The sequence below is a fragment of the Chiroxiphia lanceolata genome, chromosome 5, assembly GCF_009829145.1.
Source record: "Chiroxiphia lanceolata isolate bChiLan1 chromosome 5, bChiLan1.pri, whole genome shotgun sequence".
Lineage (NCBI taxonomy): Eukaryota > Metazoa > Chordata > Aves > Passeriformes > Pipridae > Chiroxiphia > Chiroxiphia lanceolata.
Window position 1 is genome coordinate 16,498,496 of NC_045641.1, and position 24,276 is coordinate 16,522,771.

Below are 24,276 nucleotides of genomic sequence, written 5' to 3' on the forward strand. Positions count from 1 at the left end.
CATAACGATGTAACAAAAATCAGGTTTTCCTTCCTTCTTTTCTCAGAACCTTCATGTTTACTGTTAGGGTGAAACTTGGACTTATGAAAGCAGAGAACTGTACCCAAACAACAGTTTCAAGGAGGCTTATCCGGATCCTAGTCTGAGCTGATGGGGTGAGGATTTGAATATGTTCCAAATGAACATTGTAATCACTGAAATGTTGGCTCTTCAGAAAGCGAGTGCAGAGCTCTTGTTCTCACTCCAATCTGATCAATTCCCTCCTGAACCTGAGAAACTTTTAGTATCAAAATTTCTTCTGTAGGGGAGTTAGCATTTTGTATGAAAATGTCCTGATTAGTGCAAGTACATAGACAAAGATATGGGAGATTCTCTGAGTTCCAAATATAGGAGATATTGCATTATTATCCTATTACAGTATTATTATGTCTACTTAAGGAATACTTTAATCAGTCTGCTTTGATTGTGACCATTAACTCTGAATTTGGCTTTACAAGGAAAATGGGAGAAAATAGAATGGCTTCTTTAACATGTTGATTTGTAGTGGAAAACGTATGTGGTATACATGTTTAACATAATAAAGATATGCACTTGGCACTGCACATGATTACCTAAAAATTTTATTCATAAAAAGAACATCGTGATAGTGACTTCATGCAAATGGAGAAGTTTGTACAGAAGACACAATAAAAAGATGTGAAACTATGGCTTTTATTAAAACTGCTACCAAAATATGTCATTTAATGACATAAGGAAACAGTAAAACAGAAGGGAAAAAAAAAAAAAAGATGTTACAGGGAAAATTTACAGGCATCCACTTTGTATACCAATTTGTTGTTGGTGTTGTTGTAAGTGTTTTGATTCAGCAGCAAGTCATCAACTTGGAATTCCCTCGGGGGAGAGAATGGTTCCTATTGCTCCACTCAGTCTCAGCAGAAAGCAGGTTTGTGTGTATACTGAAAAACACTGCTACAATGCACAGTCTGGGATCTATTCAGAGATACTGCTGAACCATATCTAAAATAAATATATATATGGGTGAGATTAAAGATGCAGTGCGAATTTGTGCATGTCATACAATGCTGAAGACTTATGCAGAAGCAATACAGTTGGAGGGGACCAAGAGTAGACAAAATTCCTAAATTGCCATGAGCTACACAGACTGCTATATGAAACATTCCAATATATTTTCATTAAAATACTTTAAATCTGCTTTGCTGCCTGTCGTCCCAGTAACAAATGTTTCATCGAATGCTTCTGTCTAACTAAATTCTTTCTATTAACTTCCTTTTAACTATTGATATCAACAAGAATTTCAAAATCAATGACTAAAAATTTAGATCCAAGTCATAAGATAAGTTGTTGAAAAAAAAGTGATAAATGAAATATGGAGCTGTGAAGTCAGAAAACCTTGCTAAGAAGAAGTAAAACTCTCCTGTTACCAGATTGGCAATTTGGTAGTGATGGGCAATACACTGATGTCGTAACAGCACTGCACTTGAAACTGAATGCAGCATCATTTGGGTTAGGACTTGCTGCACTACACTGCAACCAGACACACCTCTGCTCTACTCACCTCCCCACTGTGCCCCTGCCTGCCTCAGACTCTTACTCATTACAGTTTTGAATAAAAGCTGCCCTGAGACAGATTTGTATCAGAAAAAATGTGGCTCTGACAGAAGCTATAAATAATTTATTCCTATTTTTGTTCTTGGTCTTAGGGTTGAAGAGTTTTTCTCATTCATATCTTGACTAGTAGATTCGTCATTTAAGACGACATTCTGTGTTTTATAATTACCTCTGAATTACTATATTAGAATGAAAGACTTGCAGGAGGAACTTCTAATATCTGTAATGAAAGACCTACAAAATGTTCACCCAAGCTGAAATGTTCACCTTTGCTGAAAAAGGCTGGCAAAGATCTTCCCTCCTTCATGCTTCCTGCACTTGGATGATGACAGTGAGAGATGAGTGCTTCCACTGAAAGACGGCTGTTCCCAGGTGCATTACGCAAAGGGTTCTCTTTATCTCAAAACTGCTATGTGTAAGGTAGGGGAGAAAGGGAAAGTAAAATTAGCATAGTTTTCCTGAAGCTACAAATCTGTGGCTTCCAATGTCTACCAGAGGGGTGTTAGTACTTTTCCTCTTGCATAATAACAGCTTTAAAATCTGTAAATACAATATGACTTGCTTTTCCTTTAGCAATATTGCTTATTTTATAGATGTGGCCACTGAATGTGACTGAGTTTGAATTAATTAGTTTTTTAATTAAAAAAAAAATGTATCAGAAGGAAATTAAACACCACATTGAAGAGCAGAAGACAGTCACAAGACATCCACAATTTTGTGAGAATGGCATGCCGATAGTGAGAGCATATAATTTTATGTCTACCTCATGTGGAGTCTTGCCTAGTGCCAGTAACAATAATATTGGATTAGACAGACATCATATCTGGTCCAAAATAACAGTACCTTTATTCTTCCTCAGATTATTAGTGATATATTCTTGAAGAGTTGATTATTGATGTTTGCCACTGACATCTCTGATTTCACATTGTCCCGCTATTCATTCCTCCAGGACCAAGACAACAGGTAAGGATTAAGAACGTCAGACTCCTGGATGACAGAAATCTCTTTATACCTCCCAAGTCATCTGGTTTTCACATGCAGAACCAGATTATTACATTATGTACTTTTAGTGTTTTATAAGCTCCTTCACTTTGCCTCTTGTTTTGTACATTAAGGATGCTTTATGTGTGAGAACTTAATATGTTATATTGGAAACAATTATCGCTTTTGAAAATATTTTGGAAATCTGCTGGCACTAAAACTTTATGGGAGGTTAAAGGTTTGGATGTGAGAAAGGTCGGGTGAGAAAAAGTAAACAAATATTGAAATTGCACAATGCAAAGCTGGCATGGTTCAGGAAGAGATATGATGACAAAAAGTTACGATCTTTTTTAACAAAAGATGACCTTCACTAAAGAGACTTGTCAGTAACTTGCAAGTTTCTTCATTTCTCAACTGCTTAATTCTGCTCCTCTTGTGCCACAACTTTTGAGTTTAAAGTTCAGGAACTTGCAGATGATATTATGTAATAATTTGTAGGAAGAACTTCAGCAGTAATAGTGTCAGATTGCTACTTTTGGCTGTCCTTGCCGGTCATGAAGTGATCATCTTTTACTAACACTTCCTAATCTGTCACAGAGATAAACAGAGCCAAGGGGAGCAATATCTCTGTTTGTCTTATGACTTCATTTCATTATCGTAACACACAACCTCATAATGTTTAAATGTTGTCCATTGCCTCAGATAAGACTTTCCATTAGCTCACCTCAATATTTGCAGCGTTCAGGTTATTTTTCCTATGTGTCAATGGAAATACAAGGCAAGGTATATGCAGATAAAGCCAAGCAAACATTTAATCCATAATCTTCATTAAAATTGGCAGTATTTAAAATATCATTTTTACCCTGAGGTCTAAACAACCTGTGCTCTGAAAACCCAGCACAAAACTTCAACATTTAGATTTGGAAATTATCAGAAAGACCTTAATTATAATTTTTTCTTACTCAAAAGAAAGCAATTGATAGCTCATTTGGAAATGATGGATCAGATGATGAACACAAACCTCATTTTCCACATGTGTAGTTTCATTGCCTCTTTTGTGTGTATGTTATTTTTAAACACTAAACTCAAGTGCAACAATGGTCATTTTGATGACAATGCATTTTTAACATTATCTTATGCATTTTGATTTAGATATTCAAAATATCTGTTTGCTGAAATATTTTGTCTATAATATACATGAATTCTCTGAACTGTAGTCAGCAGCTCATTTAGTAGCTTTGTGTGTGATTAACAAATAATAACAGGAAATGAAAAGATGGGTAGGTAAAAAGAAATTTTTGCAGTTTCCCAAAAAAAAAAAAAAAGTGACTCTGCAAGGTGATTTTTATTCCACAGTTCTCAGAATTAAAACAACTGTTTCTGTTCTGCATCACAGAAATACCCAAACTTTTCTGGCCATTTTCAGGAAACGGAACTACGTCAAATAGTCCAGATTTTAAATCTGTCTTTTTCCATCTCTATTACTCACTGGAACCAAGAAAAGAGTCTGTCTTGGTTTCAGAAATCTTGTGTTAAAATCAACACAAATGTGCCAAATACTTCAGCTTTAACTGTAAGTCGTATTAAAAAGAAGAGTTTAAAATAATTCTACCCGTTTCAATGTCTTTCTTGCCCCTCCACATCTAAGTATCCCTTAGGTTTCCAAATATATGTATAAAATAAAATGTGCACAGTTTTGAACAAGTATATGTAGTGAAGAATATTTACGAAAACCCAAAAAAGTTTAGGCCTATAAACAACAATGCAGCAATCTCAGCATTAGGAAATGTCTTTATCCATTATCCATTGGGAGATTGAGTTGGTGACACTGTGAAATGTTCAGCTAAAAAAAGCAGTGCCGTGTTTTTAAGTGATTGCACATAATTCTTTTTAAAAAACTCCAACATTATCAGTCAAGTGACATGACAGAAGCTTTTATGAAATCCATGTATGTATATGCGTAAATTTCGTGTGTGTATAGATATAAACACACACACACATAGAGTGCAATTGCAAATCACACTGTCACCCACATAGTATTTGTGAGCTCTGAAATAAGTGTTTTGAAATCAGGTGGACACTCCAGTATATCTAACAAATGTTTGAATGTACAACAATTGAACCATAAGGCACCTGATTATCAATGCTAGAAAAAAAATTAATTCAACTCTTGTAATTTTGCGCAAGTGCCATTGGGGTTTGGGAGGTTGCTTTTCCTTGTTAGTGTGTTTTAATCAATTCAACAGTTCTAAGTAGATTATTTGAATACAGATACTACTACAAGTAGCATATAAGAAAATTAGATACAATCCGAATAAATCCACCTTCATAAAACTAATACAACCTTCTGTCATTCCCACTATAAAAACCAGTGTGGTTAATCATGTGAAAATATTGGTGCTTTCTCCTAGGAAGTGTGACAAGAACCTTGATTGCATAGAAATTGGATGGGGAAAAATGCCATTTCAGTGTCAGACTAACTGCTTCTGCAAGAAATATTGGATGCAGAGTATGGTTTTGTGTTTGCTCTAAGGATGTTTTTCCCATAGTTCTTTTTTTTTTTTTTATTTGAGGAAGAAATTTAACTATGCAGACATTAAACCTAGTTTTTGGTCTGTCTTAATGTCTTTGATTTCCCTATGTTGTCTTCCATCCTAATAACTATGCTCTAATATGCAGGACAGATTTTTAGAAAATACAACTGACAGTCAATTTAAGACAGACGACTGTTTCAGACAATATCTATCATGACTCTATGTAGCCCTATTTTGAAGTTTTCCTCGAGATCTACAGTGCAGGTCAAGCTCAGTTCAGAACACTATAGTTTTGATTGTTTATATCAGAAAATATACTATAGTGTTGCACAATCTAAGACCTCCAGATCTGCAAATGGCTCCTCTGATAAACAGCCAGAATTGTTTGCAAATCCTTGCCATTGGTTTCAGGAACTTGTAGCAGACAAAACACACTGAGGCTTTAAGGGCTAATTCTTGAGCCAGAAGACCAAAGGAATATGAGGAATGACTAGTTAGAGAAGGACAGTTGTAGGGGGTTTTATGCTTTGTGTCTCTGAGGGATTGGAATCTAGAAAAAGTAAAACGAATGGTGGGAGAGTCTGGGTTGGAATCAGACACCCAGAGACAGACAGCAAATGACTAATGAGCTTAGTACTGGACCCTGGAAAGATCAGAACTGGCTAGAATATAGGAGAAAGGACTAATGAAACAGTGAGATGGGAAAATAAAGATGCTTAACATGCAAAATTTGTGAAAAGTTAGAGCATGCGGAGAAATAAAATAGCCAGAGAAATGGACTGAGCCTAGAAATTCAGGAAGAAGGGTGAGAAAAACTATGGATTGGAACAAAATGAGACCAATTTAAGCAGAAGGAAAGCAAAAGAATGTGGAATGTAAGAGAGGTTATGGGGACAAACTTGAAATGATTGACAAAAGAGACTGAATAAAAAGCTGATTGCAAGTGGAGTGGTTGGGGGAACTCGAATGGGAGCCTAAACCAACAGAAATAGAATTTTCTGGGCAAATGTGTTCGATTGGTCATGAGAAGCTTGTGAGAGCATGCTCATGCAACAGTGAGGTGAGCTGGCAGGCCTTGAAGGGGAAAAAAAAGAGAAACAGAACTGAAAAATGTGGCAAAAGGATCAAACATGGCACCAAACCAAAGTGGAGTCCATTGCTGGGAGTGATTCAGTCGTCTTTTTATCAGCTATTCTTTGTGAAATCTGTCTATCAGGTGTCCCATAGCAGATCAATATAGGACTATACAGAGGATAATAACTTACTCCTTTACCTGTTGTATTAGAACAGGTGTCAAAAATGTGCATGGGTGAACTAGAATTTTAATTCAAATTTGCAAATAGAATATTCAGATGGGAATGAAAATAATTTTAATTTTGTAAATAAATAATATATTGCAAAGGTTTTTTCTTGTTAGTGTTAATGTAAATTTAAGTGAAAAAATTAGGAACAGTGCAAATTTCAGCATATAAAATTAAAAAGAATGTCATAATGCGTTGCACTGCTGTGCAAGCTCAACCAAATTCCTTTCTAGGATGTTTTTAATTTCCATGAATGAATACATCAGATTCTTTCTCCTTTGCATATATAGTTATCTCTGTGGATGATCTGGGTACAAATGCACTATTACCAAGCTGGGAAACAGAATATCAATCTCGGCAGAAAATTCATGTATACAAAACCAAGTGTAATAGTGGGCAAGGAATGACAGCCATTGAAAATATTTTCATGGCCTTTGCCTTCCTATTTCAAGAAGCAGTCATCTGTCTCCCTATTAACTGGGTCCACCAACTAAATTATTGTTCTGTTTCCTGTAGTACCTTTCAATTTTTATTTTGGCTTGTGAGGACAGATGGGATGCTGGATGTGCAAAAAGGTGGTCTTTGTGAAAGCTCAGAAAGCCCAGAAAGGTAAGTCAAGGCAACTGGAATATCCAGACCTAACCAGCTTGAGGAAAAGGGCAATATGGCCATTCGGTAGCCTGTGAAGGATAGGAGAAACTGTCCAAGTAGGAAACACAGATGTTCTGCCAAGACATTGAGCCTGTGAATGTGAGAGCTTTATGGAGTCAGATGGTATTATAGGTGATACCTTGGCAGAAAGCTTGATCATTTGGCTGTCATTCTTGGATTAGTCATTTATATTGAAAACTGTGACCAGCCACTGTGATTTGTTTCATTATTATGTCATTAGAGCCTTGTGGATGGTCCTGTCAGCTACTCTGAGATCTGCTAAAAGTGTGACGATCAGAGTGCTTGTAGTTTCTTAATAGTGTTGCAACAAGGCAGGCTGAACCAGAATTTGTTAGCCAGAAGAAACAATTAGATTGATAGAAATATGGAGAAACAAGATGAAGAAAGAAAAAAATCAGAAAGGAAGGGTAATAATGGGAACCCAGTTTTAACAGCTGGCATTATGCAAAAATTAGCTAAATGTCATCAAATGTTTTATTTTGCTAACCTAGTCCACTCAGGATGCCTGATATAATATGGAGAGCAAAGCTCAAATACAGATATGCCCAAACTTAAAATCATAGGAAGTGGTGGTCTGGAAAAAGTAAAAATGAAATTGACACTTGAACACTCCTTTGGTGATTCCCCAATTAACACTGCCTAAACAGTAACATTCCACTCTCATAAACATCAATAAATCAAACACTTTTTGGAAAAATTACCATACACATGCCTTCCAGAGATATGTCAATTTCTTCCAGTACTGTATGGTGTTCTGACAAGGAGTCTGAAGGTGCCTTTATTGCAAGATGTTCAATCTCAGCAATCTATTCTTCATGTTTTTGTCATCTCAGTCTTTCACCAGTCTGATATAAAATTTTATGTAACAGGACAAACCAGCCCTGAGATTGTGAGCTGGCATTTGTTTCTTTGGACTACTTAGCACACAGCTTTTTGCACATTCTATTTCTAGAAGGAGAATGAACTTTTTAAGTGTGTCAGCTGTACCGATTGATATGTGGACAAGTGATCAAGGGCTGACACAGTTCACTGAGCATCTTTCATTCCTTCTTCAGACTCATCTAAGTCATCTCCTTCCCTATTACTCCCCCATAATGTCCCAGTCCCACAGATATTTTTACAGACAGGTTGCCATTTCCAGTACTTACTTGAGGAAAATAAAACATAGTGAAACAAAAGAATAAAACCTTATTGGAATTACTGAGGGAAGGAAATAGCTCACTTTCAGGCAGCTTTTGTTATGATAATTTAATTTCTATAAGATGGGACATCCATTCTGGAAGTTCAAAATGAAGGACATACTATGTTTCACATATTCTGAACAAATATGACTGAATGATTAATCCTGAACAAATGCTGTCTAACATGAAACAAAAAAAAACTCCCATGTTTTCTTTCTCCATCTAGCCTTTCCAGCTGTGGTTTCTGTCTCTTAGCGAGGGTGGTATGTTTCTGAGGTTTGTAACAGCCTCATCCTGCTCTGTCCATGAGCTGTTTCAAAAGAATGTTTTCTGCTTTAATGATTAGATTTTCCATTTCAGTGCTATCTGTCTGCTTGCGTCCCTTCTGTGCTTGCCTTGTCAATGCAATTAAACATCACAAATGTCCATTACAATATACACTGGATGAAAGTACACCCAGCAATACTGCCAAATTCAATCCTCCATCTCATATCCCTGTAGTTAATGCACAAACCTTTCAGCAACTGGCACAAGTGAATGTATCACTGCTTTCATCCACCATGCCGCATCCCAATGTTTTGTTTCCTTTGGCCAGCTTGGATGCTCTTTCTTCTTGCATGAATCTTGTTTTTCAATAATGAGTCCTTTGAGGTTCTGTTGACTTTCTGTCTGACAGCAGATCAGATGTCCAGAAACAGTCCTCAATAAAAGGCAGACAGCAGCTCATGGAAATGGGTGAGGTGCAAACACAGAGGTACCCAGACAGTAGAGAGACTGAGATGACAAGAAGATGGGAAAAAGAAATTGTTACTTGTGTTGGACTAGGCAGTAATTTCTCTTTGCTGATTTAGAACTTTTTTTGGATGATGATTAGATTTTCATAGTGTGGTGCAATTTTATGTTTCCCTTTTAGAAGATTGAACTAGCTTCAGTAACTTTTGAGGAGTTTCTTTGTATGCCTGTCCCTAGGCTGTCCATGAATATTATAGATTTCTCCTCCACCCACCTCCACCCCATGGTAGAATAGCTGGCCTGAACTCTCCACACACAGAGAGGGGAAGAGACAAAAACCATTCGTCATCACCTGCTGTTGACAGTTGTGATAGTTTTGGATGTTGAAATGAGATTGTAACTTGTGTATCTGAGAGATGAGCTTACATTTAAACTCAATGAACAACTTCTGGGTTTTAATTCTCTTGCCCTAAGTGCTAGTTATCTGAAACAACCATGCTTAAGTGATGAGACAGAAAACAATTGATCAAGTACACCACTCTGGACAGACATATGGTATTCTGGCCCTCAAAATAATTGTAAAAAGAAATCGGTGCTTCTAACTAATGTTTTTAAGTAGTTAAAAAATAATATTACTGACATGCAGATCAGAGATCATATGTTCTCCTGTAATGGTTCTTGGGTATAATCTTGAGAAAAGGAAGGGCTGGATATTTTAATCTTCTTATTTCATGGTCTATCTGTTGATTTTACCGTACTCAGTTGTCAAAGAGAGTGTGTCCTTTGGCTACAGAAGGCAGAAAAGTGCTACTCTGTGGAATTGTCCTGGGTAAGAGGGTTTTTCCTGTGAAAAGACAATATGTCAGCTTCTTACCAGCTTGTACTGGTCAGTGGCTCTCTTCTGATATGAGTAACTTTTTTCTGAGACAATTATTTTGAGAAGAAGGTATAGTCATTTCCCTAAAAACAGAAAAGAATTGTAGTGCAGGTTGCACACCTGCAAACACTTAGAGAGTGATCTGTCTAAATTCAACCCAAAGAAAAATGATAACCCTTTAACTGTATAAAACCTCATATATTCACCAATTAAAATAACACAGAGTACGTAAGGGAAGGAGTAAGGGGTATTTTGAGTAAGTAAGGGGTCTCTTCCTGAAGGGGTAATTTCTGTCCTTTCAGAGTGCACACTTCCCTCCCTCCCTCCCTCTTCAGCAGGAATGATTTACAAGTGAGACTTGTAGGAAAAAAAGCTATCTCCTCTACCCTAGTCCTTCTGCACTATCACGTCATACTTTCACCAGATTTTGCCAGGTACCTTCTTCTACCAATACAGATGTGGACATTAAGAGGTAATTTACACTTCTGAGCCAATGTGCTTTTGCCTAGGGTCTAAGAATTCATGTGGCCTTCCTTCTTAGGCCTAACTGATCATGGATTCTCCCTTCCATTTTTCTTACAAGCTGTGACTCTAAAAACTAAATTCAGGTTTGGGGTAGATAGTGTCAGTCAGATTTGGCATAGTCCCTAGTACAAGTCGGCTTCGTGTTTCTGTGAGCAGATCTGAGTTTGCTTTGGCTCTATTTACAACAGCTTGAAAGCTACAGCATCTGGGAGGAGCTGAGAGTGAAATACACGTCCGTGCTTTTGGCATAATATGCTTACCCGTAAGTGGTGAACTACGTGGGAGTGGATATACCAAGGTTGTGAGTGCTCTCTACACTGGACAATTTTCATGGAGAAGGTATGTGCTATGTGCTGGCCCTTCTGTGAGTCTGGAGCATCTGAAGGCAAAACATGTATGAGTGAATTTACCCCAGAGACTGCAGTTTTACAGTTTAGCTAAGCTTCAACTTGATTTCTTAAATTTCAGTTTGCTTTTGAATTAGTGATTTCCAATAAGCTATTTTTAGACACAATTTTCTCTTGTACTCTTGCATGAAAACCTCCTTCATCCTATGCAGAAGAGTTGCAAAGATCACCAACTAATGATATATAAGCAATTAATTTAATCAATTAAAGGATCTATTTCCCTTTTGTGTCTAGAAAGGTCCTGCAAGGATAACAATTCAGGGGGAAGGGTGCAGGGGAAGGAGAGATTTCCTGGTGAGCTTTGTATTTACCTCCTGGGGAAAACAGAACTTTAAAATGATTTAAAGTAGCAAACTAAGCCAGTAAATTTAAGCAAACTAGTAAGCCTTTTTCATCAGCAACATTTGCATCATCAATCATAGTCTGTGTCACAAGCCAGGAGAGAACATCATACTGCTGTATATGGTTTGCTGCCTCTCTCTTGCCCAATATTGATTCTACAATGCTTTATGCCCGTGTTCTGTTAAAATAAAATGTTGGACACAATCAAATATGTCTCATTAAAATAATTTTTGTAAAAAATATATGAAAAGCAAATTTTATTTTTATTAAAAAAATTGTGTTAATGAATAGAAGGAAAGCAAATCACATCTTGACACAGGCTGGAGGATTTAGCAAACCAATTTCCAATAATATGTAGAAGTGCCTTACACTTTCTATTTTAACAAAATCCTTCAATATCTAGGACATTAAACAGCGAACGCATTTGTTCATTTAAATTCAGAAGGGTTTGTGTGCATGCACATTTAAATAGTTCCGATGCAATTTTCACCCAGTTCTGCTGATACTGTGAGGGATTTACTCTATCTCTCTGTTTCTGGTATTTTGAAGTAATTTCTTTCCTGTTTTCTGTAATTTGATTTTTCTCCATTTCTGTTCTCCTCGTCCCACCCATCTTTTTCCTCTGAACTTATCTCTAGCATTGGTTGAAGGGCAGCATGAAAAGACATGATTATATTAGAATAAATTTGTCTGATTTTTATTATGATGACAGATGTGAGGCTTATTTGTCCCTTGGAGATGATAATTAAAAGTCTTCTTGCTTTTGCATTGAGGAAACAGAGTCTGAAGTTGAACAGCAATGTTGAATTTTTTCCCATGGGTCTCTTTAACTTGACATGTTAAACTCATGAGTTCACAAATTATCAGTATATGCTATAAATATTTTCTATAAATCTTATTTATTTTCAATTTTACTTTACAAAAGTATGAAATTTAGCATAAAATTGAAACAGTTTTCAATTTTTAATTATAAAGTAGCTTTTTGGTATTTCTCTACAAAAAGATAGTTTTTCACACAACTAATTATTACTGTGGTGTGTGACAGACTGCCTTCTGGTATTTTCTAACAGCAATGCATAAAGGCAAAACAAGTACATTTTTTCAGGTTTTCTAACCGCAAATAGCATCTACCTCATAATCTCTGCACAGACTAAAAGCTTCGCCTGTCAGCAGCTAACATGCTGGAATAAATCTAGAAGCAGAAAATACTAGATATACACACTTACGCTGTGCTGGTTTTACCTAGAATCCGGAGGTTTTTTCTTTTCCCAATAGCCCATGGTAGAGAGTTCAGTGCTGATAAGGTGATGCAGTGTGTTGGTAGGTGCTGAGAATAAACATAGCTAAAGAGATTTTGAAATGAAAGCTTCTCATGGCTCCTCAGGCATGCCAATGGCCTGAGGGTGCACTTGCTCCTGCAGCAGTTCCTGAGCTGATAACAGAGAAATTTTCCCTGCTGTGCAGTCCTGAGAGAAGGTGAAAGAGGCAAATAGTTGTTTTTCTCACGCGCAAAAAATTAAATCGTGTTTCTAAATTTTCCTCCTCTAACAACATTTAAACTACTTCAACAGAACTTTACTAGCATCACATACATCTCATAACCATCTCAGACTGAAGCTATATAGGAAATTTTATAAAACCTATAGCTTTTCTAATTAGTTACCATATTATCTCATAGCTTACAGGAGTGACAATCATGATGACAATAAAACAGAAAGGAAATACAGTTTTTCATTACAGATAAAAGATACAGTCCTAGCAATGACTTAAATGATTTATGTTTGCAATATTTGGATCACTAACACCCCTTGGAATTTAGAGACCTGTTATTTTATTGTATTAGATTATTTTTCATTGTAGCCTTCCTGAATTTTGCAGGATGCAGGATGCTCTGAATAATTTCAGTCTTCTATCTGTACTGTGAAAATACTCAGTTCTGTAGATGTAAATATTGATATTTATTCAACACAAAAAGTAGTTTCAATAATATGCACTCTGAGACACAACACAAGTCTTGATGGTTTTTGGAACATAAAGATGGTATATGTTGAATACCTCTGTAAGAAATATTTTAATATATTTCTCTACGATTCATGAATATTTTGAGAGGAACACAACGAAGTTGTAATTCTGGCAGACTGTCGCCAAGGCCTGATGTGCCTCAGAGATGGGCAGCCTTGTGTGTGTTACCGAAAAGGGGTTACTAGCCTTTGGCAGTTCAGGTTTGTCACCAACGTGCTCATTGCTGTGATATCTGATACAGGCTGGGGGAAGCAGTTGGTTAATCAGAAAACTCAGACTCATACAAAGTTACCTGAAAATTTTGAAGATCTACTTCCAAAAGCAGAAGGGTTGAAATGTAGCACGTGCAGGTTAAAGCCATGTTCGGTGTGTAACAGGTAATTGGTCAAAATAGTAGAGCTGGCAATTTTAAAATTTTTTTACTTCCCATGATATATGTTGTGTGTATGTATATTTGCATTTAAAACCAACTGTGTTATGAAATTCTCTATTATTTCTATTTTATTATTAGCAGAACTATAACATGAGAATCATTTCTGAGGTGTACTGTCAGAAAGTACTGGGGTAGGGCCAGGTGTTGACTCTGCGTTGGCACCACAGAGATCTTACACCTGGATTAATTTCTTGCAACAAACCATTTCTGCATGGAAAAGAGTGTGATGTCTGTCCTCAGCGGGCCATGCGATGCCTCTGGCAGGAGATCCCTGGCTGTTTTGTCCACTCTGTACCCCTCATGGAACTAGCAGGTGGAGGAGCATCACTCAGGTATGCTGGGCACTCAACCTGGTGCACTGACACAGCAGCAGCTGTGCTGCTTGGCAGGCACTGGGGCAGGCTGAAGGTGTTGGAGTTGGTGGTGTCCAGGAGCATGGACCGTCCGCGCTGTGTGTGAGGTTTGATGCCTTGAAGACAACAAGCCTTTCTGTACCATCTGGGGTACTGCTGCTCCACTGGGTGCTCAACAACTACACAGTATTTGTGGCTGGGAAATGTGGATTTTCCGTGTGCTCAGGGTGAATCAACAATTCATTGTAAATGCAACCACGGGCAACTGGAGTTTGTCCTCTGAGAACACCGTTATCTTTATTTATGATTTAGCTACTTAGCACACTGCATATTCTTAATGCTGTCAACATTATACACCACTGGAGTATGCTGGCTCGTCAGGTGACTACTTTTAAAAATCCGGGACATGATTTTATATACTAGTATTTAATGTCATATTGTGTTTCCTTGCTGCTAATTGCCCTTCTAACCAGATCACTCTTTTACACCTATTCATGTTCTGTTAGAGAGGTATGATATGTAGCCTTATGATGAATACAGAAAAATAGACAAGATATTTGGTAACACAATAAATTTTGCTGGCTCTTATTTCTATGGTATATAGGATCCACCTCTTCAATTTTGCAAAGAGAATATGGATTAAGAGTGTTTTCAAAGTAGGTCTCAGGAAATGGATGGGGAAGAAAGGAAGGAAACCTTAAAATCTGCTTCTGACAGCCTGTAATTCAATAATCACATTTGAGATTCATAGACAAAGTGAATAGAACTGGAAATTATATTAGGGATGCCTATATATTTCTGTCATTTTCTGTCCATTTTATTTTATAGCCATGTTATACTGCTTATTGAGATTATGATTGTGATGTTCTATCTTTATTACTTTGTGGCCTAACCTTTGAAGTCTATGGAGCTTTCACGGACTAAACAATAAATTTTGCTATAACAACTGCACTTAATTCCCCTATAAAACTGATGTTTCCTGACGTTTGTTCACTGACACGTACTATAAATATGGCATCCATAAATTTTAGAATTTAGTCCCATGTGGTCCATAGGAAACAATAATAAAAGCCTATAAAGCAGGAAGCAGTAATAGGAAAGTATTCAGTAGTAACTGAGTCTAATTCTGTTCCACGAGTGAAAAAGCATCATTCAAAAATGCCTTAAAATGCAAAATTTCCCAAAATTACATCGGCAATATGACTGATTGCTAAATTACTTTAGCTGTTACTTAAGGATGAAACTGTTACTGGGAGAACAAAGAAACGGAACAGTAATGAGGAACAAGACCTCTGTCAGTACACTTGTGAGCTGTGGAGCTGTGCGTGAAGTACTAAACAATTAGTTATCCTCTTCTCAGAGAAAGTAAGGAGAGACAGGAATATCTCCCTCTGACAGTGAATGCTGTCCTGCCAAAGGGATCCCTAGTTAATGGATGACACAGCCTAGCTTGAAGCAAGGAGGAGAAAAAGGGAAGCAATTTTTCTGAAAAAATCTTTCTATATTGCAAACTCTCAGCAGCTTTTCTCACACATTGGACCTAAATAACAGCCTAAGCTCAGCTTTTGTTTTGTAACAGTCTGTTGTTCTCCTCTAGCTTCCAGATGTGCACTCCTAATAACAATAATGACAAAGCACAGCTTCTGATTAACACTAATGATGCCACTGTTAATTAGCACTTTGACAATACAAATGTTTTCGGACTGCTTCAGTTTTTTGCTTCAGACATACCCCTGATCTGGCTCCACTTAAGACTTTCAGGTAGCAACTTTCCCTTACCAGCTTTCCTGGGGTGTTTATGTAGAATTTTTTCACTTTTTCTTATTTTGTTTTTCTTGGGCTCTGTTGAACGGTACTCTCTGTACAGTTAGATTGCATTTTTGTGCAATCAGTGCCAGAATACAGATGTCTTAAAAAGAAAGAAGTGGAAAGGGGGGAAGTCAGTAACCTATAATTAATGAGTCATTGGGAGAAGAGGTATAAAATTACAAACAGAGAGAAAAAGGAGAACAGAGGCAACTTTGACGTTAATTATGACCTATCTTCTAATTTCAGCATCCCAGGTTTGTCACTTATATGGTTGACAGATATATTTTTCCAGAATACATTTAATAATTAATAATTTCAAGTCTAGCAAGAAGTTCTAAATACAAAAGGCTGAGTGGCAAGACAGTTTCAACAGCAAAAATTATCTACATTTTTTCAGCAGCTATGTTGACTATTGCATATATTTGCTAAATGTTCTTCATTTAGTCTCTCTAAACCTGTAAAAGGTCTTATAATTTTTAAATACCAGATTATTCACAATTTGAAAAAAAATTAAGATAAACAAATCCAAGAAGGCAAGTGTATCTTTCTAAATAGAACTGAACCTTCTCCTATAAATATGTAACTGCCTGCATGGTGTCATTGTACAAAATTATGTTCAAAGCGAGAATCCCAGAGAACCATTTATAACTCTACTAAAAAGATGTAACCTTAAGAACCCAGGAATTTATATCTGCTAACATTAGGTGCACCTCAGAACTGGTTTGCATCAATTTTCTTTGCAATTTATGCTAGGTGCTCAAATACCATGGCGCTGAAAGGTGAAAAAATAAATGAGTGAACTGACAGACAGAAATGAAAAATCAGAAAATTAGTTTAAATTTCAATATTTAAATAGATTAAGCATGAGAAGCATAACATAGGAATACATTATTTATCTAGTTCATTTAGCTTTGTTTTGTATTATAAAAAATATGTCAGTATGTATTGGAAATCTCATTCAATACAGAATAAAAGAACGTGAAGTTGGTATCTGATGATGTCAAAGTCAGAGCTGCAAGAAAACACATATTCTGATTGCAGGGTTGGGGTCTGATTCTGAAAAGTATGGTCGTGGTTTAATGGAAAATATGGTTATAGATTTGTACAATTTGGCTATTAAACTGACAGAGTTAATTTTAACAGTCACTTCAGACTAGAAAATCCTTCAATACACAGAATGTAATATGTTTAGAAAAAGTGAAGGAGCATACATGAAGAGCTAACATACCTTTACTTAAAAAAATATGAAATATTAGTCAAGTTTGAAAATATTCAATTAAATCTTGCAATATTATTCTAATATTTTTGCTGATGCAATGATACTGCTTTACTTGGGTTGGGATAGTTTGTCATTATATTATCTGCTTCTAGATAGGATGAATTTCAAGAAAAACTCTTAATTTAAAAACATTAACAAAATTCAGAAACAAAGTTATACATTTCACAATGTTATGAAAGTATAGAAATTTCTTATCCTTGAACTGTCATCTGATGCCAGCTACTACTATTCACAGAATTCATGAAAGAAAGTTTTAGTAGGCTTACAACTGTTGCAGATAGATTAACTTTGAACAGAATGATGTACTGAAAAACAGTAAAATTATTTCTTGTTATACTCATCTCTTGATTTTTTCTGTCTAGACTGAAGAGCTTTACTCCCTATGTAAAAAGGGAAAGTATAATTTGGGTTTTTTTCTTCATCTTTTCTTTTGGAATTCTTCATATTTATGACATGATACATATTTCTGCAACTGTTGATTTAGTGTTTGTCAATGGGTCCAAGTCTCCTGAGATTTTTATTATTTTTTAAATAATTTCAAATGGACCATTAATGTTATACTTTGCAGTCTGCAATGTGATGCAGAGTGAAACACCCTGGACCTAGAAATAGTCACAAAGATAAACGTAAAGAATGAGATCTTGGCAAACACATGAGATCCTTCAGGCCTAAGTCCTAGGAGATCTTAAAAATTTGTGTTTAGTGTATCCTTCCTTCCTTCCTGAGTTCCTTCCTTTCTTTTCATCCTCTTCCATTCTTCCTTTCTTCCACCTCTTCCTCTTCTCTTTCCTACCTGCTTCCTTTCCCTCCTGTCCTGCTGTGGTTCTGTGGGAGTTTTATGGCACACAGCAGCCCTTGGAGCATGCAGAGTGTTCTTTACTCCACAAAAGGACTGTACTTGTTCACAGGAGGGATACCATGCTGGACTCTATAAGTTTTTTCTTGCTTTACTTGTACTCTTGAGTTTAATATTTAGATATAAAGCTCTGTTTTTCTGTGTTTCAGAGTACAGGGTATTTCCTTCAGTTTCGTTGATTGAGTAAACGTTAATTTTTTTCTATTTACTTTGTTCCTGTTCTTGAACAATTTAATCTCTAATTTTTTCTTTGTTGATTTAATGCTGGTACTCACAGTCATTTTCATTCAAATTTCTTTAGGTCTTTTCTCTGTTTCTTTCTAAACTGCTACTTGGCATATATACCTTGTATTTTCTGCTGTCAGGTCCTTCCATTTTGGTGGTGGTTTATGGACTTTAATTTCATTATTCCCAGCGAAAATCTGATCTTAATAAGTCTCTAAATATTCTAGATTCATAGTACTGGATATAAGTCTGTAACAAGTTCATCTCTTCAATGCATTGTCTGCTGTTGTCCTGAGCATACACCACTCACAAGAAATTTTTTCTGTTATTTACAGGAAACTTTTCCCTTCCACAGTCATCTCCACTAGTGACTATCATTATCTAGTCTATCCCTTCCTACCAATCATTCTCGTGCTGATTATGCAGTTTATGTTCTCCTGTGTCATTATAAAACTGTTTCCTTCTTTGGATTTTTTAATAGTACAGGGCCTTCACACTCAGGAATATAAAGATATGAAGGTGCATAATTTTTTTTTTTTTTTGCTTCATAGGTAACTCTTGTGAGAAGAAATTATTTGCCTCCAGGGGTCAGGCTGAAGAACCTTGTCTGATGAAGACACCTTGAGCCATGTAGCTCCAGCTTTGTCCTACAGAATATTAATGCTTTCTCCGGTAGAAACCAAGGTGCTGGGAATTAAGGATTACACAATGTGCTATCACAATTGGAATGATACTTCTACATTCTTAATATTTCACTAAATTTCTGTTCTTACTTAATGAATATATCTTCCTGCTAAGTCTTAATGGTATCAAAAGAAAATCCTTTACCAGAGCTAGAAACTATATGCACAAAGAAATAAAAATTTAATCTCTGTTTTTAGCTGTAGTCTGTACAACATCCTATATCTGTTTCCTGGTAAGTAATACTTTTCAAAATGCACAGACCATAAAGTCTGGATAACATTTGTATGTTATTCAAGGATAATGCATTATTGAGAGTAAGCAAAAACATGAACTTCTGGGGATTTTGTATATTACATCATAGTGTTGTGCATATTAGAGATGAGGACATGAGCTCTACATGGGATGATTTGTCCACTCTTACCTAAATGACTACATACATATACATATATTCCAAAATAGGAAGTTAGATTTGCTTGTTCTTGGACTCTATAAATATTTTTATATTCTCTTTTGGCTGCCAGAAGGACAATCAAGTGCCAGTAGCTCTATCTGCAACTATTCAATGATAGAACAAGCTTACTAGCTTTCCAAGCTTTGAAGATCTAAGTAAATATGCAAATAATTTTCACTTCTTTGTTGATGTAGTTAATTATAGTGTAGAGAGAAAGACTAGCAGCTGTTCTGTATATGTTTAATTTTTCTCTTTTTCCCCTCTCCTGATCTGAACCTTACATGGCTTCTTAAGTATTTTGGAGGTTAATAGACCGATCCAACTGTGTGTATCCATAGCAATCCATGGATATTATAACCCTCACAATAAAAACTGAAAAAAGATGCTCAAAATATCTCCAGTATGAAAGTAAATCCCAAAAGAAAACAGATGCTGGGTAAATATCTTCTGGTAAACTATTTTTAAAGAGCTTAGACAATTAGCAGTAAAAAGTTGGGCACCAAAATCTTTTAACTCATGCAGGCAAAACTTACACTGCAACAGTTCAGCCCATAAAATGAGGTAATTTTAAACCCAAATTTGAAGCACACAACTGATTTTTTTACTTCTTTAAAACTCAGCAGAGCTGGAGAATGATATATTGTTGTTAATGGCAATCTGATAAAATTTAAGACAGCTCCACATAATATGATTGTCATTAAAAGACCCAACATTTGCACTGAGCAGGACATATCTTGGAAACTAGTATTTGTTGGGCAAGCATGGGTTCTGCCAGGTAATTAATCATCATGACTGTTCTTTTCAAAAGTACAAAACAATGGAAAAATACAGATCATTCAGAATGAAGATTAAAAAAATATATATATAGCCTTTGGTCTAAATATACTGACAATAGGGTTTTAAGTTCTCTACAGACTTGAGAATACAACATAGCTTTTGAAAGTTCCTATTTACATCTTGTCAGCTATTGGATCATATTTCACTGATCTAAAGACTGCTCCTCTTTTTGATCTGCTGCAAATCTTTACAAGACTTCATAATTTAACAAGTCGCTTTTGTAGCATTACAAAGAAATGGCTTGTATTAAAGAAGCCGACAGCTGACAAAAAGCAGTAAGGCAGATGTATCAATGGGGGGAAGCACAAACAAATCCAAATATATTCATGAAGAAATCTGCAAAGAGAAGTTAAAAAATTCTGTCTGCTGGAAGTCCACCTGCCAAATTTTGGCCACGAGCAAGTTTGGCATGTGGAATTAGTTGGTTGTCTGGACTACTTCTCTAGCCATTGGCAAAAGACCAGCACTTCTTGTAAGTATATAATTCCAACTAGCGTTTGACTATAAAGAAGAATATTTGGCATGTTTAATCAGCTTCTAAAATGCTTGAACTGAAAAATAATAACAAAAAGCATTCTGAAAAATACTAATAATATTGAGTAAGTATACCAAATAATTTATTTCCACTGCTGTGAAAGATAATAAGAAGTGTTTTTATGAATAAATCAACAACAAAAGGAGGGCCAAGGAAAAATAGGGACAGGGAGCTCTTTTCAAGTATTGGAATACTGTGATGAGGTTACCCCTGAACTTTCTCTTCTCTAAGAAGAAGAGACCTAACTTCTTCAATCTTTCCTCAAAGGGCAGGTTTTCCAGCCTGAAAAATAGCAAATTTATTTTCAAGTGAATTTGAAAAGAGGATCACAGTCTTACCTGTATTTGCCGAGACAGCTTCTTTTTCAGAGACCTTGCAGGCAGAAGTGTTTATTCTTATATAGGGTTGTTTCCAGGAAAAGCAAAATATCTTTTAAAATTATCCAATTGCTTTCAGTGTGAAATGTGCTGCTTTATTCTCGCTGGTATCATAAGATCATAAAGTAGATGACTAGGCCACTACTGTTCATCTATGCCTACATGAACAGGAAATAACATCTGGTGGTGGGATGGGATGTGTTTACCTTATCATATTAATTATAAACTTTGTAGAAGAGTGATTAAATTATCTTCAGAATAAAAAAAAATGAATGAAATTCATTTTCCACAGCTTTGTTTAAATGACTGAAATATTTATATAATATTGTCGAATGTGCAAGCTTCAGTTACCAGCTTCTGTGAATTGAAAACCTTTTTACATGTAAAAAAAAGGTGATTTCTACAGAGAAATGCTGTTTAGTACTCAAGAAACAACATGTTAGATTTCATTAGAATTTTCATTTAAATGAAATTTCGTTAAAATAACTTCATTAAAATCTCCTAAATACAGTGAAAGATTAAAGGGGGCCTACAAGAAAGCTGGAGAGAAATTTTTTACAAGGGCATGTAGTGAAGGGCAAGGAGTGTACAACAAGCAGTAACTAGTCCTAATTAATTGACAGACACTGTATTGACGTCCTTCACATATAGGGAAAGGAAAGGCTGCATTACCAATGCAAAAATCTTCATAATGTACACACACCATACCCTTTTCTGACTTGTAAGATAATTGACTCACAGTAAGATGGCAATCTTTGGTTCAATATAACTTGTTCTTAAGCAAAGAGTTCACAGTTTTAAAAAATAGCCATTAAATTCACATCCTGAAGCCCTGTTGAGAAGTTATATAAAAATATTTTTTTAAATAATATAAGATAAAATTGTGTTTTCGTAAGTTACTCAGAACTTTTAATTACCAAGTGAGCTTTTTATATTGTGAGCCATATTTAACAGTAGTAATAGCTTCACTTAATTGGTATGCACTGAGAAGTGTTTGTACTTGCTTTCACCAAAAAAATAGTAGCAAGATTGTCCTTCTTAAATTCATTGAATGCTTTTCACTAAGATTTACATTGTTCTTTTACTTTCCCTTGGACTCTGCAAAATAAGAAAAATCTGAATAATCACAATAAATTCTTAGTCAAATTATGATGAAATAGAATTTTGATAGTTTTTAAGACTGGGTTTAAGTTTGTATCTCATGGATAGGCAGCTATAATAACCTTTTAGTATCTGGTATTTTCTGTAGTATTGATAACATACTGTTGCAATTAACTGTTACTCTTGATTTTAAGGCTACGGACTTCAAAAGGCTGGATTGCCTGAGGCCTAAGAAAAAATCTCTTTGATTTGAAAAAGAATGTTCATATCTTGAAAAGACTCAAATACATTTCTCCAGGCAATTAAAGCAGGAATTCAGACTGGTTTTAAGTCTGCTGACTTATAGTTTATAATACAAATTTGTGTTTCAAAAGACCTTAAATGCAAATATCAACTCTTTGATGGGATATTGCAATTGTTAACTTTTGTCCTGCATGATATCATTTACTCAGTAACCTGATTCAGCAAATGTGAGATGAGGTCAATTAGCCTGACTAAAAAAAATTGAAAGAAACCAATAAAGATAACATTCTAAACTGAAGAAAAAAGGAAGAAGAAAATGACCTTCAACATTTTGCTAGTGAAATTACCCATCTGACAACTACGGAATTGAAGATACAAGCATGAAAGCACACTTCTCTCGGTATATTAATAACAAACTGCTTACTTCATGTTTCTTTCTTCTGTGGTTTTATGCAGGCATAATACTCTTAATCATGAAGGTATACCTATACAGCAGTACAGTTTTGCATGGCACTTTACTGCAGCAAAATTAAAACCACTTTGCTGCCTTCTCAAATAATTTTTTTTCAAATACAGACTAGAAGGTAAAACATATCACCTAATTGCTTTGCCTCTGTAGGTGATTGATACTCCAGGATCTTTCTCTTTCTTGTATGTTATAAAAATAAACATTATTTAGTGTGATAATATTAAAAGAATTATTACTGAATATGAAGATGAGAGTTGATAGAGAAGAAGATACTGAAAGTTGTATTACACCAATAAGTCACTCTGTTCTGAAAATGGTCTGCTCAATACTTCTGATAATAATTAAATGCTATTATGATGCATCCCATATCTCATTTGTTATTATATTTTCTTCTTTTTATCAAAACCTGAAGTGCATATTTTGACAATTTTTTCTATGGAAGTTAAATTCCCAAATTTTTTTAAGCCCACAGGACAACAATACCACGTTTTGGCTTTTACTTTTCATTCTCAAAGATCTGACATTTTGTGAGTCAGCATGAACATTTTAGGTCAATGCTGTTAGAGTTGCTGCCTTGAAAATGTTAACTTATTATTACTTTTTTTTTAAGTTTTTTCAAAAAAGGCAGAAAGATTCTACTGAAATAAGATACAGAAATGTAGCATTTCCAGCCTTTCACCATTTGGATCAGACCCAGGATGGTGTGAACTCATTAGGAAAGAAAAATATGAAATGCTGGTGCTGGTATTGATATTTACAGAAGGGGCACACATATCAAGGAATATTTTCTTTTTAATTTTGAGTATTTCAGTTAGGACAAGGAATGTTCCTACTGAAAGCAAAAGAAAGTAAACATAAGGAAAATAACAAACTTACTGTAGCAATATTCCAAGTAAGCAACAGGAATAATGAACAAAAAGAGAAGCAAAAGATTCCCCAGTGGACTAAATTAGAACCCAAAGGATGTAATCTCATTTTCAGCTATTTACATGTCTCATTTTAATGAGCTTCCAAGAGTGTTGGTATGGTATGAATATGAAGTCAGAGTCCTCAGACATAACTATATCCATATACACAGTGAAGAAATGGCTGGGAACGTCCAAGCTTTTGAAAGAATCTGTGTCTTTAGAACTTGACTGGTCCCTGATATTCTTCAGCATATCTTCTGGCTCTCAAGCAGTCTGACTGAAAGCCCTGAGTCATAGGATGGTGATGGGAAATGAACTAATTTTGGTTCCCACGGGCCTGGACCTGACTTCTTTCAGCAGATCCCTTTGTGACTGTAGCTAGGTCATGAGTCAATTCTTCTTGATTCTATTTGTTGAATCCTTCATAGTTTGTAACACAACAGAAGATAGGTGGGAGGTTCTCACTGTGTCATTAAACATTTGGAAGAATGAGGAAGGGATTTATCTTCCAAA